At 36.1% G+C, this 8,105-nt stretch overlaps 1 long non-coding RNA gene across 19 annotated transcripts; it reads left to right on the forward strand.

Annotated features, from left to right (window-relative positions):
• Window positions 1-2,115: 2,115 nt before the first annotated feature.
• Window positions 2,116-7,540, forward strand: LOC110788555 (uncharacterized). Of its 19 annotated transcripts, none has more exons than XR_008924587.1 (9): window positions 2,116-2,381; window positions 2,869-2,944; window positions 3,054-3,154; window positions 3,711-3,876; window positions 4,022-5,903; window positions 6,126-6,212; window positions 6,503-6,610; window positions 7,005-7,060; window positions 7,259-7,540. It is a non-coding gene; the product is annotated as an uncharacterized lncRNA (long non-coding RNA). The 19 variants fall into 19 exon arrangements; XR_008924588.1 differs by having other exon boundaries at window positions 2,869-2,920; XR_008924589.1 differs by having other exon boundaries at window positions 2,116-2,367.
• The last annotated feature ends 565 nt before the right edge of the window (window positions 7,541-8,105 follow it).

An 8,105-nucleotide genomic window follows, 5' to 3' on the forward strand; every position in this document is an offset into this window, starting at 1 on the left:
GTAGAAAGTCCACAGCACGTCCGGATCCGCCTTAAGATTGACCAACTAGAATCTCCCTTAAGGTACTACTTATTTTCGGCTAAATGGGAAAGAGTTATGGCTGATTTTTCTGCTTAAAAATCCTAGCTTTGAATACTTGAAAAATCGTATATAAATTTGTGACCCTAGGCACATATTTATAGAGTATGGAAAAGGATTTAGAATCCTATTAGAATACCAATTAGTTTAATTAGAATCCCTTTAGGACTCTCTTAAATAAATTCTATCTACTAGGATTAGCATTTAATCATAGAACGAATTCTAATAGCTTTAGGATTCGTATCGCACACAACCGCACACGAGCACGAGCACCACGCAGCCCGCCCAAGCCTCGCGGTCCACGCAAGCTGCACAGCTCGCATCCCATTTGCTCGCAGCCCACATAGCTCGCGCGCGCGCCATGCCTTGCTGGGCCTGGCCTTGCGTTGGGCCTGGCGGGGCTTTGGCGTGTGTGTTGGGCGCTTGGCTTGCTGGGCGCGGGCATGGCTTCGTGCTGGGCCTTCGTCTAGCAAGTCTCGTCCGATGCTAATTCGTACGATGCGCTTCCGATTAAATTCCCGATTCCGGAATTCATTTCCGATACGAACAATATTTAACATTTCTGATTCCGGAATTAATTTCTGTTTCGAACAAATATTTAATATTTCCGTTTCCGGAATTATTTTCCGATTCCGATAATATTTCCGATTCTGACAATATTTCCGTTTCCGGCAATATTTCCGATTCCAGCGATATTTCCATTTCCAATAATATTTTCCGATATGTACCATGTTTCCGTTTCCGGCAACATCTACACCTTATCAAAAATAAACCTAAGTCCACTAGCTAGGTAGCAAGGGAAGTCAGGATCGAATCCACAGTGAAACATTGTTCTTTCTACTATTAATCAACTAAACTAGACTATTGGGAAATAGGAATTGGTTGGGTTGTATGCTAAGACTATGACGATAATTAAACAATTAAGAATTCAGGAATTAAAGAATCTAGGGCATAGGTTCACCAACAAATAACAATCCAGGATGATAAACAAACATGACAATCAATAAAGCGATTAATTAGACTAGCATGCTCTCTCGAATCGATAATAATCATAGACTTAGAATTAACGGGCTCTCGCTACGTATTAATCCTAATTCCACCTATTGACACAAGCCTAAACATCAAATTGCGTCTCTGAAATCTTAACTTGATATTGCTTAACTAAAACAATTAAACCTGCCCAAATCTAATTGCATAGTAGAATAAACCAATCAATAGGAATCAATCATGATACCAACAATCACAATTATTCAATCATCCCTTCAAAATTATTCATGGATCCCCAAACCCTAGAAATTAGACTACTCAAGCATATTAACAATAAACAAAGCAATTAATATAATTGAAAGCATTATTAAAGCAAGACAATAAATCAAAGTAAGAAGTAATACCTAATTGAAGAGCAATGGAAATTGAAAGCTTGAATTTTTATAGAAATTGAAACTAAGTGTTTTGCATAAATTAGAGAGAAAACTAAGCTAAGAGAGATAAACTAAGGGGCTAATACTGAAAATTAAGATGTCACTAAAAATAAAAAGGGTCTAGTATTTATAGTTTGCCAAAAGTATAGCCCAAACCCGGAAATAAAAACTCGCGAAAAAGCAGCAGGGGTTGGCGTCGCCTGATCGGGCATACGGCCGCCCGATCGGGCATTCTGCTCGACAAGCGGCCCGATCGGGCGAAATTCCGCCCGATCGGGTGGTTGCGAAATGCCCAGAACAGCCACTACTCGAAAAAAGGCTTATAGCAACGCTCTTTTATATATGCAACGATTTTACTTGCGTTGCTATATCATAGTTATTGCAACAATTATATAATTATACATTTGAATAGACTTTGAGTTTGAAAAAGTGTTGCCATAGAAAAATTATGGCGACGGTTGTATATTTTATTTATTCTATTGCAACAGTTTTACGTTTTGTATTTTGTTGATAAGTTATGGCAACGGTTTTGGTGAAATACGAAGTATGTTAAAATAAATAAATAAATAAATTAAAGTATTAAGATTTTCAATAGACCACATATTTTTTTGTTTCCCTCCCTCTCACGTTTTCAATGTCCTGTTTTGCTCCCCCAAACCCTTAATTCCTTAAACACTTTCTACAGTTCTACCTCTCTTTGTACGATTCCTTCCTCTTCGTCGTTCTCCTTCATCCTTTTCATCATCATTCTTTGGAGATTTGCGTTTTTGAATTGTTGATTGGGTCTTTGAATTGGAGATAAGAGAAATTGGTGAATGGGTCTTTGAATTGGGGATGAGAGAAATTGGTGAATCGTGTTTCTGAATTGGTGAGAAGAACCAGGTTATTTGTATATTTCTCTTCGAATTTCCTCATAAATTTAAGAACTTGGGTTGTTTAAACTATTATCGATTAAAATTGGATTTTTTTGTGTGGTTTTATGGCTAATTAGGGTTTCTTGGTTAGGAAATTCGTATGATTTTACTCTCATGTTTTTTTTGATGCGTGTACGATTTAATTACAGAAATATTTGTTGATTTCACAATATCCATCAATTTTGGGGATCGATCAATTGGTTGTTTTGGATGAATTTAGTTTTAAATTTTGGTAGAATTGTGTGAATGATTATATTAAACTGATTGATATTGATTATTATCAGTTTTGATAGTTGATGGTGCTTGAAATCAATGAAGTTATCCCGAATGTATTCATCTTCTCAATTTGTATAGTGTTTTCTCTTCCTATTTCGTTCTGCAATTCCCTTTTCTTCAGTTGAATACTTGCCCATCATAAACTTCCTGTAATTAGTTTGTTGTAATTGTTTGTACAGGTCCCTGTGATGTTTTGTTTTCTGGTTCTTAGTTTCTGGTCCTTCCTAGAAGGTTGGAAACACAACTTGAACTTAGGTTGTAAAAATGGTATTTGGGTTTTGAATATAGTTGCTACAGCTTAATTTGAATATAGGCAGGAAGGGCATAAATTGAAGTTCTTCTGGACTGATCTTTGAAACTACAGGTTGCACAGCTAGTGTAGGGATTGCTGCAAATATGCTTATGGCTCGTCTTGCCACCAGAACTGCTAAACCAGATGGCCAATGCTAAATTTCTCCGGGGAAGGTATTCCTAAGAGTTTCATGTAAAAGATTTTTGGTAAAAGAAACTCAATAAAGTTTCATGACTGCATGAAATGAGCTTGTGCAAAGCTCAACTCGATCTTTCTCAGTCAAGATTGCTTGATTATGATGCATGCAAGATTTAAATTTCTGCATGCACAAAGTTGTAATTACCTTATTCTAGCTAATTTGGGGAATAATTTTAGAGGTATTAATCTAAGCCAAAGAACTGAGTTGTAGCCCAGGCGAGATTCATTCAGCTTCGGCTTTACGTAATCTATGGTTTAGGGATTTCTAAATTGGCTGTGGTTTTCCTTTGCTGTCTTTTTTCTTTCTTCTACCAGAGAAATTACTACTTCACTAAAATTTATGTCTCCAGACGGATGATTTAGAAAATCTTGGGCATTATTTGATTGTATCTTAACGGGTTTAAGAGCTCGCTCAGTTTTCTCTTTATTGTCTTGCGCACAGATCTTATTAAGTTCTTTTCTCTATCTCTCTTTTGGAGCCATTGCTCCCTTGCATTTGATTTTCTGTCTCTGAAATTATCACTCTTACAGGTCGATGAGTATCTGTTACAACTCCCTATAAAGACACTTCCAGGTATTGGACATGTGTTGGAGCAAAAGTTGAAAAAGAATGGAGTTCAGAATTGCGGCCAGCTGCGAATGTTTCCCAAGGTCTAATATTTAGTGAGAAGTTGAGAACCATCAGTGCTAACTTTGTGTATGATGTTCTCTGGTTGGAATATTGGTTGATTAGTTCTTTTTATCTGCCTCTTTGTTCCTCCTGGATGTAATATTATGAAATCTTACCAACGAGTTTTCTCTTACAAAATTTCTCAACAAGGTTTTATGTATTGAATCTGCAGGAGGATTTATAGAGGGACTTTAAAACAAAGACCGATGAAATGTTGTGGAATTACTCCAGAGGTGTTGATAACAGGCTAGTTGGAGTCATTCAGGTTTGGCATAATATATGACACTTGTTTGTTGCGCCTCTTTGGTTTACTTAAAATTTTGTATGGTGGTTGCTTATGAGGAATTGAGAGGTTACTTGGGATGGAGTTACGTTTTGCAGCAAGACTATCTACGGAAAAACTTTAGTGGTTCACATATTCTTTATTCGTTCTTTAGTATCTTTAGTGGTTCACAATTGTATGTATGGACACACCAGTTCAGTGAAACTGCATTCCAAAGTTTAACTTCCCACGCTTACTCCACCTGGTTGTCCCCCAAACATACCAAAGTAGCTTCTCTTTATAATGTTTTCTGATACAAATTGTTGGTTGGTTTGATTTTTTGGATAATGCGTCATGTGAAGCAGTATAAATGACTTTACTGGTACATTGTTGTTGTCAACTTGGAGTCAATGGAGCAGTATAAATGACTTTACTGGTACATTTTTTGGATAATGCGTCATATGAAGCAATATAAATGACTTTTTGGATAATGCGTCATGTGAGTCAATGGAGGTTTTTCCAACATTCAAAGGTGTTGAATTCCAACATTCAAAGGTTCTTTGGTTCATAGTCAGTCGTTTTGGGCTTCTAAGGGAGCAGAAGCTGTTTTTTAAAATTCACATGTTTGGCCCAATTTCTGCTTTTTACTCCTAGAAACTTGTCCAGAAACTAGGCCAAACAGGCACTTAGTCTTCTTTTCAGTAAAGAACTGTAACTCTGACTTCTTATTGATGACACACTGCAGTTTATATGATTCCAGCGGAATATTTTGGGAATGAGAATTGAGAGTGCTTGTATCCTCCTTAGTGGCCCTTTTCTTCTGTTACAAGCACTTACGATGGTGATAAACATCAAAGGCAAAGCTATCCCCTCCCTCCATCTTTAACATCTTTCGGGGCCCGGGCCCTCGGCCTCGGGCATGGTTAGTGTGTAGATAGATCACTTGGCTGTAACAAGGCAACTCCACCTGATTCAAATGTCTATTTGATTTTGATCTTGCAATTTTTCCATAGTGAATTCTAGGTGTGTTTTATACTCTTCACATGTCAAGAACAAGTTTCTCCAATATTAGTACTGAATTACTATTCACTAGTACTGATTCTTAAAGCAATTGGATATGCGATCACGTCAGGAACTACACCTTATTGTGCAAATAATGCACTTTGTTGTCCCATGCCACATTGCACAATCGGCATTAAATGAGACCTTGCTGTAAACATTAGGAATATCCTTTTGAATGTATGGTTCATTTGTTTGGCTTAATATGCTTGCCCACTGTTGAAGTGCACACATCCTTAGGTGTCTTTCGAATCTGTAAGTGTGTAAGTCATACCCAAAACCATGATGCTTGATACACATTTTTTTCATGTATATGTTTCACATGTATGATCTTTCCTTGAAGTCTTCTATTGAGTTTTTTTTTGATATTTTGTGTTGAAGCTCTTTGTCATGTCCAAAATGGCGCTGAAAAACTGTTAAGTTGTTAGCTTATCTATAGCTTCTGCAAAACATTCAGAATATTTGTCACCTTAACTCCTATATAGCGCTGTCATACTGGTGTATATTTCACCAAAGCAATGCAGAAGCGGTTGTAACAACATGGAATCAACAGTTCAACAGTTCTGAAATTGCCCAGAAAGTCCCACTTTTATATCTTGCCAATGATATACTGCAGAACAGCAAACGTAAAGGAAATGAGTTTGTTATTGAGTTCTGGAAGGTACTTCCTGCGGCTCTCAAGGATGTCAGTAACATGGGTGATGAGCAAGGAAAGAAGGTCGTCTCTAGACTGGTATGCCTTGTGTGTTTCTGGCATATCTCGTTTGCTCATATAATTAGATGATAAATTTCTTTTGTATCACATATTATTAGGAAATGATGTTTATCGGTTTATCCCATGCCGGATATCTTAAGTTTACACCAAGTAATTGAATGATTATGTTAAAATATCTAGAGCATGAATAGTCCAATTTTGATATTACTCATATTCCAAGTTGTAAAGTGTGCTTTGCAGGTTAAAATATGGGATGAAAGAAAAGTTTTGGAACCAAGGCACAGAACCTGATGGATATAATGCTTGGAGATGAGGTTCTTCCATGTGGTATTTGTTGGTATTTGTTGGTATTTGTAGAAATTTGCAAATGTAGAAATTCTGATAATTATTGCCATTTTTGTTAGTATTTGTTGGGGTTTGTTTTTGAATGGTTTAGACGATTCATGGTGATCCGAATTCGAGAATTTACAAATAAAATGGAAAGCGAAGCATTGTTTGTTAGGATTTCTCCATTTAAGTATATGATTAGTGTTTATCCTGCTGACCTAGGGTGGATTGTCTTGAGCATTGATATTCTGGCTTAATGATTAAGATGATTCATTTGAGTTGTATTTCAGGGTAAATATTATCCTAGGAGCTTCAGAAGAAAGAGTGATGCTTTCTGGGATGCATACTGTGGCAGATATATTTTGCTGCAGCTGTGGACAATCGTTGGATGAAAATATGTAATTTTCTACAAAACTCATGACTCTGAAACACTATGTGTTCGACTTGTCAATGTGGCTAGTCAACCAAAACTTACAATTCAATTTCTTTGTACGAGTAGTTATTACTGGCTTAGATGGTGTATTTGTTGGGGACGGTCGTACCAGGCACCCTTTTGCATCCCTGGGAAGAAAAGGGGAAAAAGAGCCTGACTTGTTAGCTATTGTAGCTTTTGTCCATCATTGTTGACCTGGTTCTCGTGATTAGATAGAAAATTAAAAAATGGATCATCAGGTTATTGGGATTTGTTGATTTCATGGTGAACTGCGAATCCGACTGCAATTTAATACAGTTAGTTATTAGTTTTGACCTTGTTGATCCACCTGTTCTGATACAATTGTGCTCTCAATCCAGGAATCAGCTCATGAGAAAAGCCAGAAGTACAAAGAAGGGAAATTTGTTCTTGAAAGGTATTTTCATCTCCTTTTTCGTTGAATAAAATGGAAAGAGATGGGATTTTCTCTGGTATTGCAAAAGAAAATAAAAAATCTCTGGTATTTCATTACTTATTGTTTTCAAATGTGTTGTACATAATTGATCAAATTATTTCATTTTAATTTCACACATTAATTTCCTATTATATTGACTATTATTTTGTTTGTTTACAGGATGGTAGATAGAAGGAGAATGGTAGATAAAAGGATGGCAGGAAAGGCATAGATCGAAGTTCTAATAAATTAAATACTAGATTTTTGTCATTATAATGATTTTTATGGATATTTTATTTTATAATAAGTAATACTTAATTTGAAATAAATGTTTCTTTTTGTCCTAGTTGGATGTTTTAGTGTAATATTTTCATTTTAATGAGCTACTAAATAAACGCGTATGAAATTGTTGCTAGAAGGTCACATTAAAGTGCCATAATAGTGTATCAAGAAACGTTGCTATAGACTTATGTAAAAGTGTCGTCATAACTGTATCAAGAAACGTCGTTATAAACTCGTGTAAAAGTGTTGCAATAGCGGTATCAAGATGTTGCTACAGACTATAAAAGTGTTGCAATATTAGAGCAATAAACGTTGTCATAGACTGTTGATAGCGTTGCTTTAGATAATAAAAGTGTTAGCCTAAACACTAAAATTGTTGCTTGAAATCCTAAATAATTGTTACTAAAACTTAAAAACTGTCGCCTTAGATATAATAGAACTGTTGGCAAAGGTTAAAAATCGTTGCCTAAGAAAAGCGTTACTAATGATAACTATGGCAGCAGTTTTATAAAGTTGTTGCCTAAGGCATCATAACTGTTGCCATAGAGTTATAGCAGCGCCACCTATTGGCAACGCCATATAAACTGTTGCTATAGGTCTATGGCAACATTTAATGAATTTTTGCCAACACATATAAACTGTTTCCCTTAAATGTTGCCAACAACATACAAGATAAGAAGAATTCCCTTATTTTCTTTTTTCAACACCCAATTTGTGCTCAAAATGTAACACACTACAACTCCCT

Source organism: Spinacia oleracea, chromosome 6 (assembly GCF_020520425.1).
Source record: "Spinacia oleracea cultivar Varoflay chromosome 6, BTI_SOV_V1, whole genome shotgun sequence".
Taxonomy (NCBI): Eukaryota; Viridiplantae; Streptophyta; class Magnoliopsida; order Caryophyllales; family Amaranthaceae; genus Spinacia; species Spinacia oleracea.